A 13,953-nucleotide genomic window follows, 5' to 3' on the forward strand; every position below is an offset into this window, starting at 1 on the left:
ATAAAAAAAGTCTCTTTTAAGAAATCTCTATAAGAAAGACGACTAGAGGGAACAATCATGGATGAAGAAAGACACATCATACTGACCTCGTGATGGAGGTGAAATATGAATATCAAGTGCTGGTAATACAATATACCAATGTTAACAACGATGTATGGGTCTAGGGAAGCAGAAACAAAAACATGCCAAGATAAGACAGCAGGTTAAAGCCTAATGGAACAGCCATTTGTGTGCGGGTATTACACCCTGAAAAGAAATGGCCCTGAGTATCTGAAGAATAGGATGATCCTCCACACACCGCCAAGGACACTAAGGTCCTCCCAAGGACTTTCACTAACCACACCTTCTCCAAAAGACATTACACGATGATACCCGCAAGCGAGCCTTCTCCGGAGTAGCCCCCACACTCTGGAATGCATTGCCTGAAAGACTCTGCTTAACACAGAAATGTTAAGTAGTAGTAGTAGTAGTAACACAAGACTATCTCTACTTCAGGAAGCAGGTGAAAGCTTGGCTCTTTAACCAGGCCTTTAATGGAAGAAGTAACTAACTTGTTAGTCTCATTCACACGCACAGGGAGTGACTCGGGCTGCACATACTGCAGCGGGACATGTTTATCCACTCCTACCCTAGCTGAGATAATATTTAACCATCTCTCTGACCTCATATGCAACTTTCTTCAAATCAGTCACTTTACTTTCTAACTCTTCCTACTTTCTTACCCATCTATATGTTACAACTTTGCCTTACCCTTCACTATCAATGATAATGTTCTATTACGTATTGTGTTGACATTGTAAGTAGTATACCATTCCATACTTTGTATTGTTAGTTGAATATTTTTACTGCTGTAATTGCCTATTGCTCATGTCTAATATATTCTTATTGTATACCACCTTGAGTGAATTCCTTAAAAAAGGCGGTAAATAAATCCTAATAACTAAATAAAAAAAAGATTGTCAATGTTGATAATGGGGACTGCTAAAGTGTGAGCAGAGCACTAGTTGAATAATAAAACAAACAAACTGAAAAAAACCCCAAAATTTAAATAATCTGAGTCTTTAATCTTCTCAAGGTACCTCTAGGGATCCTACTGTGGCCCAGAATGCCAGCTCTTAACAGAACTCTGTTTGACCAATAATCTCAGGACTCCCCTGAAGCAGTGGCGTACCAAGGGGGGGGGGGCGGTCCACCCCGGGTGCACGCCGCTGGGGGGTGCCACAGCACGCACCTGTCTGCTCCCAGTTCGCTACGCTCGCTAAATTCTCTTGTTCGCTGCAGCAGCTCCCTCCTTCTGCCCCGGAACAGGTTACTTCCTGTTCCGGGGCAGAGGGAGGGAGCTGAAGCGAACGAGAGAATTTACCGAGCGTAGCGAACTGGGAGCAGACAGGCGCGTGCTGCGGCACCCCCCCCAGTGGCGTGCACCCGGGGGGGGGGGTCATTTCGCGTGGGGGCACGCTGCACCCGGGAGGGGGTCATCGGCGATCCGCCCCGGGTGCCGTCGAGGCTAGGAACGCCACTGCCCTGTAGAGAACCAGATTTCTCCAACAGAGGGCAGCCTCCTTACTGTCAGTGCTCTGTGATCCCACAGTTCCAGGGTTTCTCCAATAAAAGGCTACCTCCTGACTCAGACAAAAAGTTAAGCCCAGATACCCCCTTCCCGGTCACCAGATCAGTGTCTATGTTCTACTTATTATAGAGAGCAAATTCTCTGACCCCCCCCCCCCTCCAATTAGCTTCAACTAGCCTTCCTTTGTGTGCGTACATTACATTAAACCCATTTTACTTTTAACCGTTTAGTGGATAATATCCCCCAAAGTGTATAAATGTGGTTCCATCAGCCTGCATCTTTCCTTCAGTAAATAATTAATATAAGGTGCTGCTCCTCTCCTCTCTGCTTAGCCCAGCCATGTAACACTTCATATAATTGATATATTTCTACTGCACAGGTAAGCTGTCAGGCAAAATCTCTTATTTTCTCAATAAACAAAGACAGAGAAAATGTGCCTTTAAAACTCACTGTGACCAAAGGTCTCTTCTCTCCCCAATTTTTCATTAAACCTTCCCTTAGGTGGGGGAGGGCTGAGGTTTCATGTGTAAGCCTAAAATATTTTGATGGCTCTTGGAGCTTTCTCATGTCTACAGTCTACTCTGCCACCCTTTAAATGAAAAAGTTTGGAGACCACTGCCCTAGGCCTTTCAGAAGGTGAACTTGATGTACTCAGCTGCTGCTCACATGATTTGTCCTGCAGGGAATGCCTGATAGGCCAAACTGCCTCCTCCAGGGTAGGCCTGCCTGCCACTTATTTCCTAGCCCACATAGGCTATTGCTGCTGTTCCTGGCCTCTTCCACAATATTTTCAAGAATTCATACTACTCAGTTTGCACACCACTGATTTAGAGCACAAACCCTGCAGCACTGTTTTGCACAAGTTTATGTCTGCAAAATGTATTTTCTAGAAGCTGCAGGAAATTAAAACCAAGGGGAAAATAATAATAATTTTAAATCTAGCAAGAAAATTTGACTTGCTAATTTTTTTGTCTTCCTTGACTTTGTTGGAAACTTAAACCTAGCCCTGGATTCGCTCAAAGCAGGCATTACCTTCCTTTAAAGTCTGATTCAAAACATAAGGGCCCTGTTACTAAAGCTTAGTGTGCTGTAAATGCTTAGCATTTGGGGGTCCGATGATCAAAACTCCAGCGCTGCACAGAATAGCGTTGGAGTTTACTGCCACACAGCAGTGCCCTGACCTAACCCCCTCATGATCGAAGCTAATAGTATGCAAATGATATGCATGCTATTAGTTTCCATCATGAGGGAGCAAAGCGGGCAGATGATACCTAGCGCATGCGTTCAAAAGTTGTGCATTAACAGGCAAATGATCAAAAGCCCCGCGCTGTTCCAAACAGCGCTTTAAAATAGCGCTGGAACAGCACGGGGTGCTATTAGACCTATGATCAGAGATAATGCATGCAAACTTAAGCAGCGCAATTATCTCTGCTCATGGGGTAGAAGTGCGGGCAAATTGTGCCTGCGCACAATACTAAGCTTTAGTAAAAGTACCCCATATTTCTTATGGTTTTTAGCACAATAGGTCACAGCATTTAGCATCCAAGTTGGGTTTAAGATTAGCCAGGTTTAAAATGAAAGAATTTGAGGTGTAGGATTATATTTAAAAACAAAAAAAGCATTCATTTCTGAATAAAACTCCAAGAAATGTACTGTTCAGGATTTCAATTTCAGAGGACTGCAGGGCCGGCTGCCGAAAGGCACAGACCGCGTCAAGAAGACTTTTATTTTTGAAAAAAAAAAAAAAATTATCCACCCTTTCTGTAAACAACAAGAGCTGTTGCTCAACATCTACGTGCAGCGCTGCCTAGTTATTTCGTTAAGTCGCCTAAAACAGCGGCCCCCAGCAAAAAAAATAACACAGCACCTCTGCAAGTTTTTCGCCCAGCAACAGGGTGATGTCACCGGGAAAGAAGCGCGACCAATCAGAGGCAAGCAAGCCGCCTCCGAGTCAAATGAAAAACACGACGAGTGCACGAGACGTCACGAAAGGCTCTACTTTGTGGGCTGAACTTAGTTTTTCGCTTGAAAAGCATAAAGAGCAGCAACAGTAAAAAAAACGCGCTTTTTCGGCAGAATGTAGAATTTCAGAATATTGCTACTGTAATAAACATACCGAATGTATGGTCGCGTTCGTAAGTGTAAGCTGGGCTTCGCATTAACGTTAGAGAAAGTCTCATGGTAGTATTTTATTTATTTTGATGATTTTTTTTTTTTTTTTTGGCAAACGTTATCGCCACGCTGTGCTTTGCTTTTCTGCTCAGCACTCCTCCTGAGCCTTCTCTTTTTTAACAAATTCGGTTTATCAGTTCTCGATGGACTACAGTAGTTGGGATGGCAGTTCATTGTAAAGAACAAATTACTCTCTGGTAGCAAGTATGTATTTCCGGATGAAATACTGCTGCCGAACAGCAGATTAGGTCGTGCAGGTCACGGTGGTTCTAAACGGCCTACTTTATTTTTTTTTTTGTAGGTATTAACCACTCTTTGGTGAGTTTAAGTTCATATTTTGAGAGCAAGGATTAACCCAATGGTGGCCTTAAGAAAACAAGCATGTTGCTTTCCTCCCACCATAATATAAAATACATTAGAACCCCCCCCCCCCCCCCCAAAGACATGGACATCAGTATGGTATTTAATACAGTTTATTTAATCTGCTCCCCCTCCCTGGTACCGCCATTCACCATAGTTTAATAATCACCATCATTCCGCCCCATCTGGCTAGTAGGTGTTTCTGTCACCTGCTCCACTAGTTTTCCTCTGCAGGCTTTTGGGCCTCATGAGACTAAAGTACCCAAAACAGAAGAAAGCTGGCAGAACGGGAGCAGCAGAGCAGAGGTGGCAATATCTGCTGTTCTCTAAGGCGTATCTTTTCAAAAAAGCAAACCCAGGACAGCTACACATACATGAGATCAATATGCATGCAGTACCTCCATTGTATGCAGATCTATGCTTTGCATATTCATTGTAGAAATTATGAAAATCTGTGACCTGAGGACTGGGTTGAGAACCACTAGTTTAGTAAACCATTTCCCTTTGGACACACAAATTAAAATCCTGAAAATGTAGATGCAGTGTTCACAACAAATACACTATGCAAATGGTCTCTTGTTAAGTAAGCTTAATTTTTATATTTGTAGAAAATAAGAAAACTGCTTCAGAAACACACATACACACTTTAATTCTTCAGACACAAACACTATGCATGCACTCATTTTTCAAGCATGCATGTACATTCTCATTCTTCGGACATACTGGCACATGCATAGTCTTGCTCTTCAATTACACACAGCTATGGGATGGTGAGGGGTGGCAAGTCCGCCCCCTACCCCAAAGAAAAATGACTTGCCACCCCAGTTTCAGTGCAAGTACTACGATATAGTCCAGTATCAGCACGAGACCACAGTGGCAGTGATAATCTAGAATAAACAAGTTGACAGGCAACCAGAAAAAATAATAATGGACACACTTCTTCCTCCACATAGCCAGCATTGTTCATAGAGCTCCTTCAGCTTTCTGAGCCACGCAACTTCTCACAGATCTCAAGTCCAGTGCTCCAAGATTGGTCCTGCATGGCTCAGAAAGCTGATGCAGTGCAAGGTGGTGCTCCTCTTGCTGGCTTTTGTAGGCATGGAAGACACAAGGTATGGGGCATACTGCATGAGCATTGGCTATAGTTCCTTAACCTACTAAAGAACAGGCAATCAGAACAGTTGGGGAAGAGAGGATCCAGTGTTTGCAGGAGTAGTTAAGGAACAAGGAAAGTTGGGGCCAGAGATAAAGAGGTGGATGGAGGAGCAAGTTTAGAGAGCAGCAGGGGAGATGGAAAAGGTGAAAACAAAGTAGTACAAGATTAAGAAGTGGTAGGGAAGACCTATCAAGATGAGAGAGAAATTAGAAAAGCAGAGGATGGGATGAGAGGAAAATAAAGAGGATGTTCAGATACTGAAGCTCAAATATGAACCAGCTATAGAAGAGGGTCAGAAAAACAGTCAAGTGGTCATTGTCAAAAAGGATTTGTTAACGGGATTGTTGATGTCAACAGCCTGAAGATAATTTTGAAAGACCCGTCTGTACAGCAAGACCAAGACTTTGAATCTACCTACTGAGTTTTTTTAAATAAGCCCACTGTTTGGAAATACTTTTGGTCTACCCCCTACTCTTTCTTCTTTTTTTCACCATTTATTGGCTAAGCTTTCATCAGCTATATTTTTATTGGCTAAGCTTTCATCAGCTATATTTTTATTGGCTAAATCTGAAGTGTGGGCGTTTTAAATTGAAAACTGCCATGTTTGTGATCATAGTTGCCAGTAGTCATTTCTATACGAGCATCATACAATCAAGAGGATTGTTAGGGGGATACTTCTGTTTGTTTTGTGTGTTTTGAAAGAACATAAGAGTAGCCATGTTGGGTAAGACCAATGGTCCATCTAGCCCAGTATTCTGTTTCCAACAGTGGCCAAGCCAGGTCACAAGTACCTGGCAGAAACCCAAATCGTGGCAACATTCCGTGCTACAAATCCAAGGGCAAGCAGTTGCTTCCCCATGTCTGTCTCAATAGCAGACTATGGACTTTTCTTCTAAGAACTTGGCTAAACCTTTTTTAAACCCAGATAAGCTAACCACTGTTACCACATCTTCCAGCAGCAAAGAGTTCCAGAACTTAACTATTTGTTGAGTGAAAAAATATTTCCTCTTTGTTTTAAAAGTATTTCCATGTAACTTCCTTGAGTGTCCCCTAGTCTTTGTAGTTTTGGAACGAGTAAAAAATCGATTTACTTCTACACGTTCTACACCACTCAGGATTTTGTAGACCTCAATCATATCTCCCCTCATTCCATCTTTTTTTCCAAGCTGAAGAGCCCAAACCTCTTTAGTCTTTCCTCATATAAGAGGAGTTCCATCCCTTTTATCATTTTGGTCGCTCTTCTTTGAACCTTTTCTAATTCCACTATATCTTTTTTGAAAATACAGCGACCAGAACTGAACGCAGTACTTAAGGTGCGGTTGCACCATGAAGCAATACAGAGGCATTATATAGTATTTGTGGTCTTATTCACCATCTCGTTCCTAATTCCTAGCATCCTGTTTGCTTTTTTGGCCGTCGCTGCACACTGAGCAGAAGATTTCAGTGTAATATTTACAACGACACCTAGATCTTTTTTTGAGTGCTGACCCCTAAGTGGACCCTAGCATCAGGTAACTATGATTCAGATTATTCTTTCCAATGTGCATCACTTTGCATTTGTCCACATTAAATTTCATCTGCCATTTGGATGCCCAATCTTTCAATTGGCAGTTGAAATTTATGGCATACCAAAAAACAGATGGAAAACTAAAGGCCCCAATAAAGGACTCGAAAGATTTTTTTTTAAAGTTCAAAGAAAATGGATCCTCTCGATCTTAATATTCAACCCCTGGAGTACTAACGTATGTAATCTATATATCCATTTCTGCTCAAGTTATATAAACTTTGTCTATGGTCATCCCTTCTTTGTATAGGAGGCACATGGTCAATAATGAAATATCGAAGAGACAAGTAATGATTTTCTTTAATACAGTGCATAGCCAAAGGGGCTTCCTCACGTTGTAAATTCAAAGTACTCCGATGCTCATTAATTTGAACCTTAAAGGGTCTTGATGTTTGTCTTGATGTTTTTACAGGGACAAATGATACAGAATACTACAAACGCTGTAGAGCATGAAGTGGAATATCTTAACGTATAGATCTTTTTATCCACTGGATTCTCAAAATCTGTCAGAGTCAATGATATTATACAAGTCTGACATCTACCACATGCACTATGTCCCTTGATACATGGTATAATAGCAGTTTTGGAACCTTCACTATTGGATAATCAAGAGGGACATAATAGTTCTTTAAGGTGTTTCCCTCTTCTGTAAGTGATGTGTAAACTAGATTCCTGAAGACCTGGATGAATTTTAGCCACATACTAGTATTTCCGTATCACTTTACTTATAAAATTAGTCTCATTGGTATATGATAAAATGCTTGTTAAACTAGTGTCATCAACTTGTGTTATTTTTTTGACTGAAGCAATAGATCCCTGTTGTTGTACGTAGTGTGTTTTACTGCTGTCATCACTATCTTTTCGGGATAACCTCTGCTGACAAGACGCAACTTCAGATTCACTGATTGTGCTTTAAACTCATTCATACTCAGGAAGGACAAGGCCATAGCAGAGATCCTAAATGAATTCTTTGCTTTTGTCTTTACTGAAGAAGACGTAAGAGATCTAGCCGTACCAGAAATAGTTTTCATGGTCGACAATGCAGAGAAACTGAACTAAATCTCAGTGAACCTGGAAGATGTACTTAGCTAGATCGACAAATTAAAGAGTAGTAAATCACTTGGACCAGATGGTATGCATCCCAGAGTTCTGAAAGGACTCAAACATGAAATTGCTGATCTGTTGTTAGTATTACCTGAAGATTGTAGGTGGCCAGAGGAAGGCCACAACAATGATATGGGGATTGCTCCAAAAGACATATGAGAAGAGACTGGAAGACTTGAATATGTATACTTTAGAGGAGAGGAGGGACAGGGAGATATGATTGAGGTCTACAAAATCCTGAGTGGTGTCAAATGGGTAAGTTAATCAAAAATTTTTTTTTACTCTTTCAAAAAGTATAGAGACTAGGGAGCACTCAGTGAAGTTACATGGTAAATCTTTTAAAACAAATAGAAGCAAATATTTTTTTCACTCATCGAATAGTTAAGTTCTGAAACTTTTTTTGCCAGAGGATGTGGTAACAGCAGTTAACATCTGGGTTTAAAGTAAGTGGACAAGTTCCTGGAGGAAAAGTCCATAGTCCGCTATTGAGATAGACATGGAGGAAGCCACTGTTTGCCCTGGGATTGGCAGCATGGAATCTATCTACTATTTGGGATGCTGTCAGGTACTTGTGACCTGGATTGGCCACTGTTAGAAACAGGATACTGGGCTAGATGGATCATTGGTCTGACCCAGTATGGTTATTCTTATGTTCTTATGGCCAGTGGAGTGAAGATAAGGGAAGGGTTCAATTTCACATTACTTCCTAGTCAATTGGATCATCTTACTGGCACACCATCAATTTTTTTAAGGATTTTATCATTTAACTAACTAGTATTATGACTGTTATGATATGATGAGAACTAGCAAACTGCCCCAGGCACACACACAAATCAAACTCAAGGGCTCACAATAATTGAGCCAGTTAACAATGTATGGCCAAGTTAAAGTAGATTTAGTATGAAGGTTCCATTAACTTCTTCATTGTATCTGGGTACACAAACTGGGGAATTTAGCCTGTCTGTTTTTCTCTTACCTCTTTTCCTGTAGCAGTTAGTGGTAGCAGCGGGCAGCAATTCAGACAGCCTGCTCACGCCAACCTGAGCCCTCTCTCTGACACTTTCCGTCAGACAGGCTGTCTGAACCACTGACCACTACAGAAGAAATCTTATAATGCCGGGTCACTGGCAGGGAACAGGACAGGAGTGACAGAAAATTCCCATGGCACACCTGGGGAGCAGTCGCAGCATACTGGCAGAAAAATGCTGCTCTAACCCCTGAAGCAGTTTTTGGCGAAACAGGGGCCCTTGTTGGGACTTGGAAGTTGATTTAATTCGGATAAGTACTTATGATCACAGACATTTTTTACCCATGCTTGTTCTCATCCACTAAGATTTATTTTGGTGGAAATGCGTTTGATTCATTTGTTTTGGAGTCTGTGGACATTTTTGAGTCTGATGTTTGATACAGCCGAATTGTGTTAAAAAGTATTGGTCCCTGATTATTGTTTTCCCAGAGTTCCAGGTATGACTCCTAAAGTTTTTTTTTCCTCTGAAATTATTCCTCTTAGTATATTAATTCAAAAGGAGTGAAGCCTGTGAAACTGGGATTACTTTAATCAGTGGGAATTGGATCAGAGATTCAAGTGTTTGTATTGTTAAATAATTTCTGGTTTTAAAAGGGGAAAAATGAAATCAGGTGTATTATTTCCACTAATATTGGACAATAAGTATGTTTCCAACGAAATTAATTGACTATACACCGTCTTGGGTTTGAAGAAGCCAACCAGATGATCAATGTGGAATAATGATTCAGATAAATAATAACTGGGGATAATCAGGTTAATACCACGTTTTCTTGGTTTACTGTTGTTTAATTGATCTCCTTGTCTTGTTTCACTCTCCCTATTTATTTTGTGATCTAAGAAAGAGAAAGATTGTATATAATCTATTTATCTAGTTGAGATTGTTCTCTTTTAATATTGTATTAATGTACAGTCATCTCTGTATTACTGTTTGCAAGTGATCCTTGTAAAATGAAAAATTATAAATAAATTATTTAAAAAAAAAAGTATTGGTCCCTGAGGTCTTTTTCTCCATATGCTTAGTTTCAACTGTTTTTTATTGATAAGTCAACATACTAAACATGCCAATAGTTTCAATATTGCAAAATAAATATCAGAGCATGTTACATTTGACCATAATACTGATAATCATTATCAACCATTTTCTCCCCCCTCTTCCTCTTCATATATTTAATAACATATTTGCTATGATATATAATATATGCGTACTTATGATTTTGTTTTTGATATGGCAATATGAGAATGTTCATTGAAATAAATCACACAGAGCAGTTATTTTTTACCTATGGATTTTGATTCTGCTATCTCTATTTATTTTGGTGTAATCTTACTGTCCAAGCTTTTTTACTCCAAACAATGTAGCTTAGCTCAACCATGGCTGAGTTTCACATCGAAGCACTTCTTTTCATTACATTTTTGGAATATATGATGTTTCTGGGTCTAACTAATCTGTCTTTGTGTCATCTCATTTTAAGTCAACAGAAACCAGCACACCAAAACAACTTTTAAGTGTACCCTGTTGAACTAATGCTGTAATTGGAGCCTCTTGCTCCTTCCCTCACATACAATTTATGGTGGGTATAAAAACTGAATCTTGTAAACAAATTGTTTTTATCAAGTCTGCCTGTCGCTACACAATGGAAGGTCAAAGGCCGGTTGTGGGTAGGTACAGTGCATGGTTGCTTATTCAACTAGCCTGTTCTTACCTACACTACAGATGCTGAAATTAAGAGAATAATTTTGGTAAATGTGCTGAAAGGAGGCTGGAATCCAGTAATATGGGTGTTATGATAAAGTCACCTCCAGGATAGTTGGGTTAAGGCAGTTTCAGTCTGAAATACAAGTCCCAGAAGGCATTGCAGGCAAGGAGCCAGAGGGGGAGATGAAGAACCCAGACTGGACTCTTAGCTGCAATCAGGGAAGACATGGGTGTAAGCTGGCAGGTTGTGTAGAGTGGCTGCCACTGGGCGGAAAGAGAGGAAACCCTGTGTGCAGGAGCTCATCATTGGTCTCATTAGTCTAATGCTTAACTCAGCAGGTATGGGTATGGGGAAGCTAATGGAAGAAGAATGATTGGTTGTGGTAGCTGAAGCCAGGGATTGATTAGGCAGGTGGGAAGGAGTCCCAGCAGTGGAGTTCAGTTCAGGAGAGAAGCAGAACGAGAGAAGTATTTGCAGGCTGAAAATCCTTGGGCAGGGAGGTCCCTAAAGTACTGAAGCAGGCTGAGATTCCTTGGGTGAGAGGAAGTCCCAAAAGTATTGAATTCACTATGAAGCTGATGCAGGGGAAAACCCTTGGGTAGAAGGAGTCCCTAAAATATTGAACTCTCCTGAAGGTAAAGAGGAGAGAAGGTAGAAACTGCTGCTGGGTGACTGAACTGTGATGATGAACTGAAAGAACTGTTTGTCTTGGGAATTGAATTACTGTTTACTGTGCACTGGATAAAGAGCCCATAAGTACATAAGTAATGCCATACTGGGAAAAGACCAAGGGTCCATCGAGCCCAGCATCCTGTCCACGACAGCGGCCAATCCAGGCCAAGGGCACCTGGCAAGCTTCCCAAACGTACAAACATTCTATACATGTTATTCCTGGAATTGTGGATTTTTCCCAAGTCCATTTAGTAGCGGTTTATGGACTTGTCCTTTAGCAAACCGTCCAACCCCTTTTTAAACTCTGCTAAGCTAACCGCCTTCACCACTTTCTCCGGCAACGAATTCCAGAGTTTAATTATGTCAGGTTCTCAGGTTCGAGCAAACGTGAGCCCTTGGGCTGCTGACGAGGAGCGACAGCAGCAGGCAAAACCCACCAACCAACGCTGGGCAAGCACACTGGCACCGGTAGAGACTGTAGGCACCGCCCAGCGAGCCGGAACACACGGACTGGAATCCCCCGGACTGGAGGACACAGGACTGGAACACTGGACTGCAATCCCCCGGACTGGAGGACACAGGACTGGAACACACACCGGACCGGAACACACTGGACTGGAGCGCACCAGACTGGAACACACACCGGACCGGAACACACTGGACTGGTCCGTACAGCTTCATCTGCGCCTGGCCACTACCCCCCCCCCCCAAGGGTTGAGCCCTTGGGTTCGAGTGGCCGGCAGGACTTACCGGATACCGGATGACAAAGGGACCAGGACTGGAAACAGAAGTACTCCTAAACCTAAACTGTTCTACATGCTCCCAAGCCCTAAACCAGCAGGAGTGTTCCTAACAGTAAACTGACAAAAGGACTTCCTAAGCCCTATACTAAACAGGAGCTCCTAAGCCCTGCTCAACAAAGGGACTTCCTAAGCCCTAAACTAACAGAGCAGGGAACTAAACACAAAGCTAACACAGGTGCTACTAAGCACCAAGCTACAAGCAGAGCTCTACACTAACAAGCTAAACACAAAACTAACAAGCTACCTAAGCACTGCTTTAGCAAGCTAGATACAAAACTAACAAGGAGTTTCCTAAGCCCTATCCTAGCAAGCGAGAGACAAAACTAACAAGGTGCTTCCTACAGCACCAAAACCCAAACCGGCAAAGACTGCAATGCTCCCAATAGCACAAACACCAGGAGTACTTCTAACAGCAAAATCTGTAGTGTTCCTAACAACACCAAACCCTGAAGTACTTATAACAGTAACAGAGCTTCCAAAGCCCTACACACAGCAATGCTTCCAAAACCAAGAGGGAAAAGCAGGGGAACCATAAGGGAAAAGCAGGAAAGCTAAACACACAAACACCAGTGCACACTGCACTAACACTAACCTGGATCTTAGCAAAAGCAAGCAGGGAAACTAGACACAAAGTCAGAAGTGCACACTGCACCACCCTACCTAAAGCAAACACCACCGTTGCAAAGGCTCTGAAGGAAACAACACCACTTCCTTATCAAGGCCCTCCCTGATGATGTCACACTCCCTAGACCCAGGCAACAGCACACTGACCCAGAGAGCACACTGAAACCCATAGAGGCCCAACCCACACCAATGCAGCACCGTGAAGCACTTGAAGCCAGTGCACCCAAACAGAGGTAGAGCTAACTCAGTCCACCCACACAGCTGTGGTAAAGTGAAACAATTAGAGTCAAGCTGCTGGAAGCTGCCAGCAAAGAGAGAGAGAGCCAGCTGCTCAGCAAGGACAGACAAAAGAAACAGAAGCCAGCTAAGCTGACCACCAGGAAAAAGGTAAGTTTGAGAGGGGTTATGACCACAATCATAACAAATTACACGTTGGGTGAAGAAAAATTTTCTCCGATTTGTTTTAAATTTACTACACTGTAGTTTCATCGCATGCCCCCTAGTCCTAGTATTTTTGGAAAGCGTGAACAGACGCTTCACATCCACCTGTTCCACTCCACTCATTATTTTATATACCTCTATCATGTCTCCCCTCAGCCGTCTCTTCTCCAAGCTGAATAGCCCTAGCCTCCTTAATCTTTCTTCATAGGGAAGTCGTCCCATCCCCGCTATCATTTTAGTCGCCCTTATCTGCACCTTTTCCAATTCTACTATATCTTTCTTGAGATGCGGCGACCAGAATTGAACACAATACTCAAGGTGCGGTCGCACCATGAAGCGATACAACGGCACACCTGTTTTCCATACCTTCCTAATAATACCCAACATTCTATTCGCTTTCCTAGCTGCAGCAACACACTGAGCAGAAGGTTTCAGTGTATTATCGACGACGACACCCAGATCCCTTTCTTGGTCCGTAACTCCTAACGTGGAACCTTGCATGACGTAGCTATAATTCGGGTTCTTTTTTCCCACATGCATCACCTTGCACTTGCTCACATTAAACGTCATCTGCCATTTAGCTGCCCAGTCTCGTAAGGTCCTCTTATAATTTTTCACAATCCTGTCGCGATTTAACAACTTTGAATAACTTTGTGTCATCAGCAAATTTAATTACCTCGCTAGTTACTCCCATCTCTAAATCATTTATAAATATATTAAAAAGCAGTGGTCCTAGCACAGACCCTACTACTACTACTACTAT

This window comes from Microcaecilia unicolor, chromosome 4 (genome assembly GCF_901765095.1).
Source record: "Microcaecilia unicolor chromosome 4, aMicUni1.1, whole genome shotgun sequence".
NCBI lineage: Eukaryota > Metazoa > Chordata > Amphibia > Gymnophiona > Siphonopidae > Microcaecilia > Microcaecilia unicolor.